Source organism: Neovison vison, chromosome 13 (assembly GCF_020171115.1).
Source record: "Neovison vison isolate M4711 chromosome 13, ASM_NN_V1, whole genome shotgun sequence".
Classification (NCBI taxonomy): Eukaryota; Metazoa; Chordata; class Mammalia; order Carnivora; family Mustelidae; genus Neogale; species Neogale vison.
Window position 1 is genome coordinate 42,339,178 of NC_058103.1, and position 15,172 is coordinate 42,354,349.

Here is a 15,172-nt window from a genome sequence, read left to right on the forward strand (position 1 = left end):
TCGAATGGATCTCCAGGGCATTCTGCTGCAGGAGGTTTTGGGGGTGATGAAGCTTTGGGGTATCCCAGCTGTAGTGGTGGTTAGAGAAACCGATATAGGTAATAAAATGCTTGGTTCACAGGATGTCTCTGTACGTTTAAAATTATTTCAAAATAAAAAGGTTTTTTTTTAAGGAAGTATTTTTCAGGGCTCAGCGGGAGGCCTGCTTTTTTGTACTTCCTGCAGGCTCTCCCTAGGAGCTCTCAGCTTCTCCCCTGACTGTAGTCTCTGCACTGATGCTCTTGGCTCCCTCCCCCTTTCCTGGGCTCCAGTCTTGGGCATTCAAGGGCACAGCAACCAGTCCAATGCAGACCGTGCTGGTCCTGAGCAAATTGATGCAGATGTAGTGGTGATTTCTGTGATCACGAAATGAGAAAATGCTGTTTCTTTTCTATTTATGGAAGCACTTCACTCTTGGAGATTCTATACAAATGAATCGCCTTTCATCAAAGTCAGAATGTTTACCCTGGTCTCATAGTCTTTCTGTGTGATTTGTCCCAATGATCTCAGCGCTTTTCTGAAGATTTTGTTGCATTTGTTTCCTTCTGGTTGCACCCTGAAAAATATATGAGATCGATATATATATACATATATATATGTATATATATATTCATATATATTATATATATGTATATAGATACATATATATATAATGACATTATCAGTTTACCAATCTGGAACTTAAAATTTTTTTTCAAGATTATTTATTTATTGATCTATTTGAGAAAGAGAGAGCAAGCATTAGTTGGGGGCAGAGGCAGAGGGAGAGAAAGAAGCAGACTTCCCACTGAGTGGGGAGCCTGGTGCGGGGCTCGCTCCCAGGATCCCAAGATCATGACCTGAGCCAAAGGCAGATGCTTAACTGACTGAACCACCCAGGTGCCCCATGGAACTAAAAAGTCTTAATATATATTATATACCACACACGCATATCTTTAGAAAAGTAATGCTTTATTAGTTCAGCAACCCTGCTGTACTTTTAGTGGAAAGCAATCTAGATTTTCACTTTCATTTTTCATAGTTTCACACTATACCTAACAGTTGATTAAGAGAAAAATTTTAGCAGAGGTCAAACATTGCTTGAACATGTGGCAGATGGTTTCCCAGGGAAACAGCACATCAGTGCTTAGAGCTTCCAGCAGCCTCTCCAGAACGTCACCCAGACACCAGCCAGAGCAGAGTGTTTGCAATAGAACAGGAGACTCAAACTATCTCAGAAAAAGCACCGTGAACAAGACGAATTGTTTCAAAAGATGAAGAAACATTCTTCAAGAGTGGTGCCCTTAACATCCTACAATATTTCTGCACGGAACTCACCTCTCTCAGATGGTAAATGCTGTTTGACTGGGCACGTGTCCTCCGCGTGGCTGGTCCTACACTCCTTATGCTCATTATTATTGTCGCTGTGTTTATTCGCTGTAGAAATCCTTGAAATGCAGCTTCAATTACCTGTTGCCTTCATTTGGCTTTTACTTACAGAATTGGCAGTTTGGAGATGAAAATGTTTGTAGAGAAAACCTGTTAGATTTCCCAAGACAAAACTTTTAAAAGTTGCTCAGATTTGATTTATTTAGGTGTCAGTCTATTTGGAGCCTGAACTCTCTTACAGAATTCTAATTACAGAGGTCTCTGTCTTTGACTTTTCTCATACTTCAGTCTTGATACTTAGTTGCTGTTACTCTTAATGTAAGGAAAATATATAAAGTAAGACTTCTGTATTAGAGTCTAGTGTTTGAAGAAACAAAGGTATACTAAAGGAATTGAATACAATGTATGTTTTTCTAGTAGTAGAATTGAAATCCTAACTGACATTCCTAATTGAGCCTAACTGACATTTTGTGTGAACCTGGGTTGAGTCTAACTCTAAAGAATGAAGGGGAAAACAGCATTAATTGTTTAAGGTGAAATTGTCAGTCCTTTTGACTCATAGACATTGACTAATATTGACTCTTATAGTCTCATATATTGAATGCTGGTTTGTTTGTTTGTTTAGGAAAAAGAATTAAAATTCTCTTTTTACCAGTCTTACCTGTATTAGTTTAGACATCAGAATTTTAAGTACTGGATTGGTAAGGTGATAATGTCTTTATTTAATTAGGGAATATTTTACAATTACTTACACTAAGAACTGCTAAGTATTGTATTCAAGAATGAGTAATATGGTAATTTCCATTACATTACTTCTTGGGTTCACCGAGAGACTGTATATTTCATTGGTATTTCTCTGATAAATAGCAATAAACATCAAACTAATTAGGTAGAAAGCTCAGCTAAGCTGTAATAAAGTTTAAACTAAAAAATGTTTGTTTTTAAAAAAGCGGTTGAATTATTTCAAGTAGATAAAATTCCATAAACAATTAGCTAACAAAGTTTTCTTAGACCTGATCTAAGGAATAAATGCTACTGCTAGATAGCGTATTAACTGTTGATATTTAAAAAAAAGATGGATCTTTGATATGCAGATGAATGCTTACAAAGGGGTTTGGCAAATTAAACGTTCTTCCTCAGTCTCATTTCTCGCCTCTAAATATATTCACCAGACTCTTTTTGGGGCCACAAAACTAAACGTCAATCTGGCTTATGTCCAATTGATCACAAAATGCGAAATACTTAAATCCCAAACAGTGAACCTTTATATCCATCCTAAAACAAGTTCATCTTTTTCTGTGTGAGTTCAGGTGTGAGTTGCAAAGGGTTAAGACATTCCTGATGCTTTATGCATCCTGGATTCTTCAAATCAAATATACAAAGTTTTTGAACATGTTATTTTAAAATCTTGCTCATGTCATCCATCTGTTTTACTCATGTACTAATAATAAATTCTAAATGTTAGACAGAAACACTTAAGGCTAGTTTTACATCTTCTCTTAGATCCCACCTGATATGATTTTATTACTGAAATGCAAAAAGAGAATAAATCTCATCATGAGACAACATTATTATCTACCCCAAGAACAAGCAGACTCTACTGTATTTAGATGGCACCTTTAAAGTCCTTTTTGTTGCCTACACATCAGGTAAGAGTTTATTTTACTTTTTGGACAAGAGAAACATTTAATCTTTGGAAAAACAATTGAAATTAGCATGATCTGTAAATGGCATGCAGAGTATTCCAGGTTTCCGACAATGGCACTTGACTAACTTCTTCTCTTGGCTTCCTGCTTAATAACACTTCTTCAGGAAGACTTGTCTGAGCCCCATGCTGGGGTAGATGCCCCTGTCTTGGCTCAGGCAGACCCGCTCGACCTCTCTTATCACCATGCTTCTCTGCATTATTGCAATTGCCCATTTGGGGTCCATATTTCCCTAAAGACTGAATTCTATGAGGGCCGCAGCTTTCTCATTCACAGTTATTTTCCCAGCACCTAAGGTGATGCCTAGCACAGGCAAGGTATTGAGTAAATGTTCGTTGGGAGAATGGATGAAACAAATGCATAATGCATTCTACATAATGATGGACCTGTCTTTTTTTTTTTTTTTTTTAAAGAATATGAGCAGTTAGAATAAACCAGGTTTTCAATATGGGATTTCTCTGCATGAAAGTCTGACCTATAAGTCAGCATCAGAAAGCTGAGGCTCAATGAAATTATCTGACTTAATACTAATGTTGTTTTTATAAAACATAGAAAACCACATTTCCAATGGTTGTGGCTCTGGTTGCAAGTGAGAAAAAAGGTAAAAGGAAGAGAGGAAAGGGGCTTCGGGTTAACCAGCTATGGCCAGGAGGGGAGTGGAGGAGGCTGACCTACCATGGCATGGATTAGGCAAAAGGGAAACTCATCCTCATCCAAGATGAGGGGGAGATGTGGATGAGGGATAAGAAGACTTACGATATATAGGCAAGGAGAGATAGAGAAGCAAGAATGGTCCAAAGCAGCCAGCAGAAGAAACTGGATCCAAAATAAACAGCAAATAATGGAGAGTGGACAGGTGAGTGTTGGAGCCCAGGACATTCCTAGATGCAATGACGCTCTGGGAGTCTCTTCTGCCCAGACACAGTCAGCTCACCTGATTCGTCTGCTTCTTTGGAAAGTTGATCTTCCAGAATGCTTAATTCTGTTAGTCTTCTCTGGGAATTCTTGGTGTTTTTCACTGAAAGGAACAAGATTCCTCTTGGAGGACTTTTCACAGGGAGCATATAATTATCAATGATCAAACATTTGACTTCAGACTTTGGAGAGCAAACCAAATGGGCTTTTAATCACCAGAAATTGATATGTAAACTTCATAGCAGATTTGATATCAGACTGGCATGTCTGCAGTTTTCAACTTTTCCTCCTTAATTCTATACAATTATTTTTTCACTGCCACACTAAAGGGGTACATGGCATAAGAACTCTGTTGGTTGGTGCTCTGAGTGGATTAAGAGAAATATTATTAAAATAAGAAAATAGGTACAGAGTTACAGTTTGGGAAGAAGGAAAAAATTTGAAAATGGATGGTAATGATGGTTGAATTGAACAATATCAATATACTTAATGCATTGAAAATTACCCTTAAAAAGGGTATAATAATAAATTCTATGCTATACCACAATAAAAATATAAGAGAATAACGATGAGTTTGATACAAAGAATGGTAGTTATTTTCCAGCTTCCCATATAAAAAAATCATGAGACTGACAAAGAAACATCCATAATCAGATGCTTAGTCAGGAGTTAAACTGACCACGAAGCCCTGGGAATCTTAATTTCTGGTACAGTGTTCTTTTCATGCAAAACTGCAGATTCAACCCTATCCCTTTGATATGAATAACTGGGATTCTGAAAGCCTCATAACATTGTCTTATAAAAATGATCAGTTAGACAGTGTACACAGTGGAATTTTAAAACCATGTCCTTTGATAAAACATGAGTGTAATAAATTTGTCATACATCTTAGTCAATTTATTCTTGAAAATATACTCCCTATAGGGGCATTTAACACTGAAAAATATAAGCCTTCTTTATATTTTAAAGGAAAATCAGTTTCTGTTTCTTATTCTCTCAGGGATTCTTCCTTAGATTTTTTACTCTAGGGAAAATCCCAAATGCAGTGATATTTCCTGAAAAATATCCTGCCCTGTGTCTAGGTATAAGTCTGAAAATCCCTTCCTTAGGAGAAACACAGGATTATTTCTGAGTTGTCATGGTGATGCTTAGGGAAGATAACTTTTTAAGGAGGTGAGAGAGAAGGACCATATTGGGTTGCATAAGCAAAATATATGATTTTAACTTGTACCTAACTGGAAACAGTGCTAGTTGGTAGTAAGTCACAAATTTTTCATTAAATTTAAAAATTTTTACATTAAAACTTCCCAGAGTGTCTAGTCCCACTTTCTAATTTTATAAATGAGAACACTCCAATCTTCCCAAGGTCACCCAGCCTCCTCCCTTCGTGCTGCCTTACAAACTTTTCTTATGTACTTGTTGATACCACAGAGAAGCCATAACAGGGAACTTTCTCTTCTGAAATCGACCACCACTCCCATTTTCACCCTCAGAAAGAGAGAGCGCATATGCTATTTTCCTCTGTTTTTTCCTCACTTCTTAATTAACATGATGGCCTGAGGTAGAATACACACACACACACACACACACACACACACACCTATTTTTAACTCTGTTAACCTGACATTTTTTTTTCAACTTGTTCTTAGAGTTATTATTTAAAAATCTCTGTTGTGTGTTTGGTTTCTCTCCCATGCATCCTGTTTTTCGCTCCAGTTTCCTATTTCTGGGGAAATAAGACTATATTCTTGAAGTCCCATCGTTTGTGAGCTAAAAGAAATATCTGTGACATTGCTAAGCAAGGAATTGACGCTAATGGGATACTTGTAACAAAGAAGGAAGTCCTAAGGTTTGCTGGGAAATTAACCAGGATAAAGATGCAGGACATCAACACTGAGAGTCTTTGGGAAATACACAGCAGTTTCCCTCAGGATGCCCTCTAATAATTATTTACAACTTCCTCCTCTTCCTTAAATTAAGTCTACTTTTCCTCAACTGCAAACATTTAAGAAAAATATAAAACTGGTTTTAGTCAATGTTGCCTTGTTTTGCTTAATGACTGTGCTTCCCCACTGCAAATTTATAGTATTTTACTACACTGTGCAGTAAATGGGACTTCAGTACCAATCTGTGGTCAAACCACAATTTATAACTTTGTTTATATAGGGAAATACATTTAGAGTTGGGAAAAACTCCAGTTTATAAGTCAGATTTTTCCTTTGGTATATGGCTTGAGCTTAAGTAAAATTCAATCAGTAACTATTTTTTGAGAGACTTCTGGGTGAAAGGCACCATTATGGGTGCTATAATAGTCTGCAAATAAAATAACAACAAAGTACATTATCTCATCTAATCCTTACAACAACCCTACTAGGTAGATATCACTCTCCTTCTTGCCAGTGAAGAAGCAAAGGCTCAGAAAGGAAAGATCATTGGCTCAAGAGCACAACATGGTGAGAAGCAGAGCTGATGTTCCAGCCTTGGTCATCTGACTTCTGAGTCTGGGCCCTTTAACTGTGCTGTAGTGCAGAAATTATGCTCTAAGAAGATTCTGCCGGAAGCCAAGCTGGACCTTAGAAAAATCCTTGGAAGCTACGCTGTCAGCAGCTTCCAGAAAAAGAATTCGTGTTAAATCTCAAATGGGACCGTTTCTTCTGACGGTTGCTATATAGAAATGCCTCTTACAGAATGCTGTTCCAAGTTACTGCGAGATCAAAAGTGTCACTGAGACTCTGAGAGGACAGAGAGAGAGCAGAACTTGTGACTGCGAGCCTCCCACTGGCGAGGAGAGAAGGGGATGTGGGGCGGGGTGAAGCGGGGCACAAACTGCCATCTTCTCCGGGGAGTGTATGACAGACTCCTTGTGTTCCTCAACAAGACTTTATAGATATCAAGCCTCATATATTTCACTTTGATCTAAACCCCCGATGGAGCCAGATACGTAACATTTTATAATTACTCTATGAAGATTTGCCAGAAATCCTGGAGAGCCGATTCTTTTCTGCACACCTGCTGATCAGGCTGACTCGGCAGGTCTGTTAGTGGTCTCCATCCAGAAGATAGAGATGCAAAAACCATCTTGTCCTTGCTGCCCAGATCGTAAATGTGATAGCTCTTTGGAGTCAACGGCATCTGGCATTCATGAGATCTAAAAGCAATTAATTGTCAGTGCAGTTTCCGTTTCCTGCTCACATTTCAAAGATACAAATATGAGAAAATCCCTTTTGATGGAGGGGTCGGGGCTCAGAACTACCTGAGGTTTTATTTTGGAAAAGACACCTGAATTGGCTTTTTAAGTTGGGGGCATGGGCAAGATTGGGTACTTAAGCCAGTAAACTACCTGTAAGGGTAGGCTGAGGACTGGGGCTGAGACTCAGGTGGGTCTCCTGTTCCCCATGCTCCCCTGCACAGCTCCTTTCCCCAAATGCTCTATGGCAGGCACAGGAGGAGGGAGGCTGGGAGGGATCTCAGTGGTTGTTCACTTGGAGAGGACATCATAGGACTTGGATGTCAGTTTTCAGCTGCAGGTCTCCATCTTCTTGGCAACCATGCCTTGGCTGGAGGAGGCGGGGATACGCCTGAAGGAACTAGAGCCGCCCCTTCCCCCCACCACCGAGCTGAGGCTAGACTGGAAGGAGTAAAGGCCAGGGCTGATGAGACCCAGTGGGCTGAGCTCTGCCCATCTGAGTAGTGCTGGCAATCTGGTATGGATATGCACATCCCACACCCCAGAATCCGGCCGGCTCTCCCCGCCCTCCAGCAGCTTGGGGAGGTGGCGATCGCACTGTCCAAGGCCAGCCTGACATGCATGAGCTCTTGGTACTCGCGCAGCCACTGTGCCAAGTCCTGCTCAACTCACTGTGTCCTTACTGGGCCGCTTCCCCCGCAAGCTTCTTGGTAATTAGCCAGGGCTGCCTCCACGAAAGTCCTCTGGCCTTTATCACCCTGAACCTCAGCAGGGAGTGGGCTGATGTTGTGGTTTACCAAAGGAATCTCCCTCTTTGTGCGTCAGAGGCCATCCGCGTGCTTCCCAGCCAAGTTCTGTAGCTCCTATTCCTAATCTGGGACAGTCCTTGGTCTTCTCCTGGCGGTGGCTGGTGATCTCCTGGTACTGGACCTTGAGCTCATGATGATGCCTTCCGGTCCAGGGAGCGGCTTCTGTTGGGGGAGAGGACAGCGGAGGTGTTGGAGATCGGTGGCCGCTGCATTTGGCTCTCCTCTTCCCAGTCGGCCGTCCCCTCCAGGCTGACTCCAGCTCTGCCTCGTTTGTGTGAGCTTCGCCTCCAGCCTTCCTGATGGTGACAAATGCATTCTCCATCGCTGCACACTCTTCCATCTCTTCCTGTGGTTTTTTCCGAAGTCCTCCACCAGCCCCTGCATATTGCCAAGTGTTACCTGAAGCTTCGCCTCTCCTGGACCACTGAGTCCTCCTGCCAACCAAGCTTGTGGATGTCACTCTTGAGCATGTTGTCCTTGCTGCTCTGGGCTGATTTCTGCGGCTGTAGGAGGCTCTACCTGGTCTCCAGAATCTCGTTCTGCTACCCCAGTTTCCGTACTTTGTCAGTAAAGGAGACAAACTTGCTGCTGTGGGAGGGTCTTGATCTATTCCTTCTCTTGGGTGCACTGGGCCTGGATTTTGGGGTTCACCTCCAGCTTAAGAGGACCCTGCAGACTCTGGTTCACTGGGATAGCTTCAATGTCCCCTACACCCCCAGACCCACTGTAGCCATGACCATACTCATGCTGGTGTCCAGGCCATCCTGCAAGCTGCTGCTTTGCCCACCAGGAGAAGGCTAGGAGGCAGATGTGGACAGCAGACACACCTGTATATGAGCAGCTGCTAAAGCCTGAGGGCCAGAGGTGGACACCTCATAGGACTTCTGGTTCACTCTGATGGACACACAGGCAGGAACAGGGGCAAGTAGCTGGACTAGAGAATCCAAAAATCACTGAGAAGCTGCTTCTAGGTGGGAGCAAGGGAACCTTGATGTCACTGGAGTTTACTGACTTTCCTGCTAATCAACCAGTTTCACGAGGATTTATTGAATAGTGAGTGTGTGCCTAACATCCGTTCATAAAGGACTAAGAGACTCAAAACAAGGAAGAATTAGTTCTTATCCTTAATTAGGGCATTTCTAATCTTGTCAATATACTTATTTAGTCATTAAACATATGTTTCTTGAGCATGTGTTGAGTGATAAAAAAAAATAGACACATTAAAGTTACTGAACATAAATGGCACAATTTGGTGCTACACTGAGTTTCTCCTTAAGGGCCAGACAGCTCCACAGATACCCATGAAAAGCTCCTGAGTGTTGGGACTGGGGATACAAGAAATGGTCAAGATAGAGGCCCATACTATTAAAAAGCTAAAAGCCAGGGAGAAAAATAAATGCACCAGAAGTGACAGGATAGTACGGCGTAATTAGGGAAGTGGAGCACATGCAGAGGAAAGCTCATGGTCAAGGAATGCCCTTGAGGGTGGGGAACATTGACCTGAGTCCTGAAGCTCACATATGAGTTCACAGAATGTAGGCCCAGGGGCTGGATGGGGAGAAATGGTCAATGGTATGGCTAGAGAAGCAGGCGAGCTTGTACTTGGTTGTGACCGTGTTGGCAGTCATGAGTCCATCTTCTCCAACCGGCCCATGAATTCTAGTGGCCCCAAACTTTGATCTCTGCCTCCTCTATTCAGTGGTGCCTCAGGGCTCTCTGTTCAGACTCACCTTTCTGCTCCACACGGAGGAAACTGTCTCTAAGCAGAAGCCAGAGTTCAAGGGGCTCCCCTTGCCACCTTTCTTAGAGATGGCAGTCTTGTGCCATCTGTTGGCCAGTGCCTGTGAACCATTGTCTCCGTGGTTTGTCCGGTTTTATTTTGTTTGCAGTGGGAGGGAGAACTGGTCCTGCACAAGTTACTTCATCATAGCTGGAACTTTCCCCTGTATCTTGAATAACCCTTTACTCGAGCCTGATGCCGAACCCTTCCAATTTCTCAAACCTCTGCCACCATTCCTCTTCCTTCCACTTCCTTCACCTCCTCTCTACTGAAACTGCTTCGTAAGTCACCTGTGCCATCCTTATTGCCATAATCAATGGATGTTTCTTCCACCTTCAGTCTCCATGACCTCCTGGTAGCATTTGAAACGGTTAACTGGTATCTCCTTTTAAAAACTGTCTTCACTTGAATTCTTACCTCTATGACTCTACTTCTGCCTCTGACCTTCCTTTGTTTTGTCCTCTGGCCTCAAATTCTCCACCACCTAATATTCCCTAGGACTGTTTCCCAGTGCGGGCTTATCGTAGGCCCTCTGAGCATCTGCTCTGTGTTCATAGCTCTAGATGGTTAATTTCTTGCCCTTTCTTACTCTGTCTCTTTTACATTAAGTATTTCACTCCATGTAACCAGTCCTATCTTCTTCATCTGAAGTGGTTGCCTGTAAGTATTTTTCCTACTTCTGGAGTCTTGTGATTTCTCCTACCCTCCAGGTTCAGGTTCCTCAAGTTCCTGATTTTAATTAAGTCCAAGATTTGTCAGTGTATCAGCAGTTTCCATGTTGGGTTATAATTCATGTTTTCCAGCCTCTTGGCCCCAATATACTCTGAACCATAGCAGAGAGACCTGATCTTCACCCTCTTCCTGGCCCAGACAACCTAGTTTAGTGTCTGGCACACCAGAGACCCCTCAGTAAGTCTTTATGAATGAATGAATGAATGAATGAGAGTTGCCAAATCTCTTATAGCCAAAATAAATGGTATCCAGGAAAATCAGTCTCTGGGCTCCAGGATGTGTGGGTCAAGGTTTACCCAGAGTTTTCTCTCTGATAGCAGATAACTTCCATTCCCACATGGCAGAAACTCTGTGCAATCCTAGGCTGGAGCTCATGGCAGTCCATTATGCAAGAAAAAAACCAAAGGAGGAGGGCACCATCTAGAAGACTGGAGGAGTAAAGATGGCAAGAGGAGAGACATTCAAGGAATGTTTAGAAGGTGATGCCAGCAGGAGCCTTTAAATTATTCCAGGGCTCCTGCAGTAAATTCAAGTCTTCTCCCAGACAGTGTGAACATCAGAAGTATCTTCCACTCCATTAGATAAATTTAGGATTGCAAGAAGAGAACATGCTTAACAGACTAAAAGAGCTGCCTCTGCAAGGGAATTTTAAAAATCTATTATGCTCAGCCGTCAGTACCAGTGCAGTACGCATTCCAACACTTGCCTAGCTGCGATGATTTGCCTACTCCCAGGAGATAACTGACTCTCATTTGCTTACCAGAGGAATACACTAAACACTTTAATATTTATCCTGCATCTCTGGCCAAGAAATGGCGTTGATAGTGAGTAAGGATTGAACATTTGAAATGTACTTGGGGGCAGGGAGGTGATTAACATGCCAGATCAGTTCCCCTGGATTCTGGGCAGGAAAGATTTCAGTAAGCCTAAAGAAAATTTTACATCTTGTCCTGTATAATTACAGCCCCATGCATGATTTTTATGAATCTTTTGCACTGTAAATAAGAGATTATCTTTCTTGTAACAAGACTGTCCAAGGGTGCCTATTGCACCAACCGGTGCAATCCGGTTAAGCTTCCAACACTCTTGGTTTCTGTTCAGGTTGTGATCTCAGGGTCCTAAGATCGAGCTCCACAAGGAGCCTGGAGTCAGACTCTGCACTCAGTGAGGAGTCTGCTTGAGATTCTCTTTTCCCCTCTCTTTTTCTGCCCTTCTCCCTCACACACACTTTCTCTCTCTCTCAAATAAATAAATAAGTCTTAAAAAATAATAATAAAGTATCCTGAATGACCTGGTTCTGCCATCTTTTTTCCATTCCATAGCTCCTCATTTCCATGTAGCCCAGGATTTGTTGCTCTATCAGGGCTTTCCATGTTGGGATATATTTCACCTGTTTTCTGGTTTCTTTGCTCCAAGAGTATCATGCACCAAGGCAGAGAGACTTGGTCTTCTCCCTGCCTCCATCCATCGGCATGGGTGTCCATCCCCATCCCCTACATAACAGAGTTGGGATGATTTGTCTACTACATAAAATAACATGATTTCTGTATCTTCAAAATCTGTAGAGAAACTATGTCCTTTCTCTTTGAATTTGTAACTGTCGACACTTCCTGTTTGAGCTTTCTCACCTTCCATGCCTTTCTCTGTAAGTGCTGATCCCTTTGGCCTTGCTACTCCACCAACGGTATTCTTCCCACGGTCGATAATGACTAAAGCCAGACTCTGTGCCATGGCTTCTTCCCCTCCTCTCTTTCTCTGGCTTCTATATTGTTGCATCCTCTGGTTTCTTCCCCTCACCTTTTGGGCTGTTGTTGTTGTTTTTTTTTTAAAATAGATTCATTAATCTTTAATTAATGGTTTTCTTCAGTCCCAACCCTAGTTATCTGCATTTCTCAGTTAGCATTCTCTCTCTGGATGATCTCATTCCCTCTGGTATGAGTTAACTAGGGTTGCCATAACAAAGTACTACAAATTTGGTGGCCTATGGCAGAAGTGTATTGTCTCATCATTCTAGAGGCTAAAAATCTGAGATCGAGGTGTCTTCAATATTTCTTTCTTCCAGAGTGAGTGAGAGGGGATCTGCTCTTTGCTTCTTTGCCTAGCTCCTGGTGATTTGATTGACAGCCTTTAGCATTCTTTGGCTTATAGAAGCAACACTCAGTATCTGCCTTCATCTCCACATGGTGTTTTCCCTGTTTGTGCGTTTGTATCTAAATTTCCCCTTTTTATAAGACACCAGGCCTACGGGATTAGGGCCCACCCTGAAGACCTCATGTTAATTTGGTTACCTCTGTAAAGATCCTACCTCCAAATAAGGTCTTCAACATGTGTTGAGAAGGGGTAGGATATATTCAACCCATAACATCTATAGCTTCAATGATTTGTCCGTATACTGATGACTCGCCAATCTGTGTCTCCATCCCAAACCTGTCTTCTGCACTCTGGACCTGTGTGTCCAACTGCCCACCATTCATCCCTCTTGGATGACTTTCATGTACCTAAGCTCAACATGTCTAAGAATGGTGCCTTATCAATTCAGTTGTCCTGGACAAAAACTGATACTTATTCTTGACTACTCCTCTAGCCTTATTTCTACAACCACATCCAGTCATTTACCAAATTATGTCAGTTCTATCTCTGTAATGGCTCTCAAATCAACCCAACCCCTCTTTGACCTCACTTACCACCTCTGCAAGGCCACTAGTGTCTCTCCCCCAGACCACTCCAGTGGTTTCCTAACAAGTCATTCTGTTTCTGGTTTTACTCCCTCTCAAGCCATTCTCCACTTTGCAGAGCACTCTTCTAAAAACCCAAATCTGATCATTTCATTTCTCTGCTTAAGCCATCCAGTGGCAGTAAGTGCCCTTGAAAGTGGATATTGAACCCAGACAGCTGCTGTTAGGCCTTGAGCAGCACATTGAAAGGACAGTAGAATCTAGGTGAGTGGGGAAAAAAGGCTTGTATGAATGCAGACCTTGGACTAAATCTTGCAGATTTAGATTCAAGGGCTATGTCAGTCCACTTTCCTGCTAAGTGTAGATACCCACAACAATTGTGAAAATGACCTGATGTTGATAATATAGCTTTCCCCATATCCTTCAAGGCAGAAACGTGTGAATAGTTGTCTTTAGATTGTGACCTAAATCACAGTGGAACTGCCCAAGCAGCTGCCTCTGCCAGTTCCTGCCTTGCACTCCTCCCTGGTGACAGATGCCAACAGCATTAGCTGTACCTTGGCATGCTCTTCCACCCATTTATTTTTTTCCGCTCATGCATAAGGCATAAATATTTTGTAAACGCTTCCATAAGCTTATGGTTTAAAAGCTAATTCCCAAGTGAGAAGATACTGGTGGACCACTGGCAATTGCAAAGGGCTGAGCATTCACTTGGCTGTCAGATTAAAAGCTGGCTTGTCCACCCATTCAGCATTTAGTGCTCTTTATGGAAATTACTGTGTAATTGGCTTTTCTCCTTATAGACGATAAGAAAATGAGGGAAGGTATCATGCCTTCTTGTCTTCCTTATACTTAACAGAGGGCCAGACATGTAGTAGGCATCAATAACTTCTTAATTAATGAGTTACCACACAATTAGGCCAGTAGCCACAGGTCCTTGTGTTATCCTGAATTGGTTTTTGACTACAATGAAGTATGAGGCTGCCTTGTCTAATCCTTCAATTGAGAAATTCACCAGGGCAATTTGGAAGAGAATGCATTCCAGGAGAGCCTACCAAGAAGGAATTTGTAAGTAAAGGGTTTCTACAGTCATCAGGGCATATTTTTCAAGATTTTCAGGGCAATAATGACATTGCTGGAGGATGGTAGTGATGAGACAAGGTACATAGAGATCTTAGTTCCCTTCATGTGCACCTGCATGTGGATAAATGCTTTAGTTCAAATCACAAAGAAATCAAGACTTTAAGGGAAGAAGAGACAAAGGTTCAACAAGAAAAGTCAGTGTGAAGGCTTAATGAAAAGCAAACAAGATCATTCAAGGAAGCAAGCTCATCATACGAAAATCCAAGATTAGAAAACAAAATCAGTTACTTATTTTAACAAGAAGTTATTACTTCAAACATAAACACTCCCACTGCATCTAAAATATAATTAATGTAAAATTAACCAATTCATGTAAAATATGATTAATACCATTACATCATTTGTATGTTTTAAGAGTACTGTATATGGTGTTATAAAAAGCAAAATAGTTTTGTAGTCTTAATGCCAGTATCTTACCAACTGACACCAGGGGTGTGTGTTCAAAGGTACAATTTCCAGAACTACACTTAGTACTCCAAGAGTAACCAAGCTATAGATTTATACTAGACCAGGGCAAAACCTTTACTTTTATTTTTTTCATATGGCACATTTTCTTATCTATCTTGCTTCAATTTATTGAGCAGATCTCTTTGGGAAAGGTTCTAAAATGGATCCTAAATTTCTTTTGGTTTTCCTGGGTTAAGGTGAGTATTTCAGAGCCATCATGACAGGCTTTTTTACTGTATGGCCAATGAATCTCCACCTGCTGTTGGCATCAGTGCCTAGAGTGACACAGGAGAGCAGTGGGGTTGGTGCATCTTTGAAGTTCTCCCTTTCCACCTTCGCCTAGGAGTCAGCCAAAGCCCATCCCAGGGCAA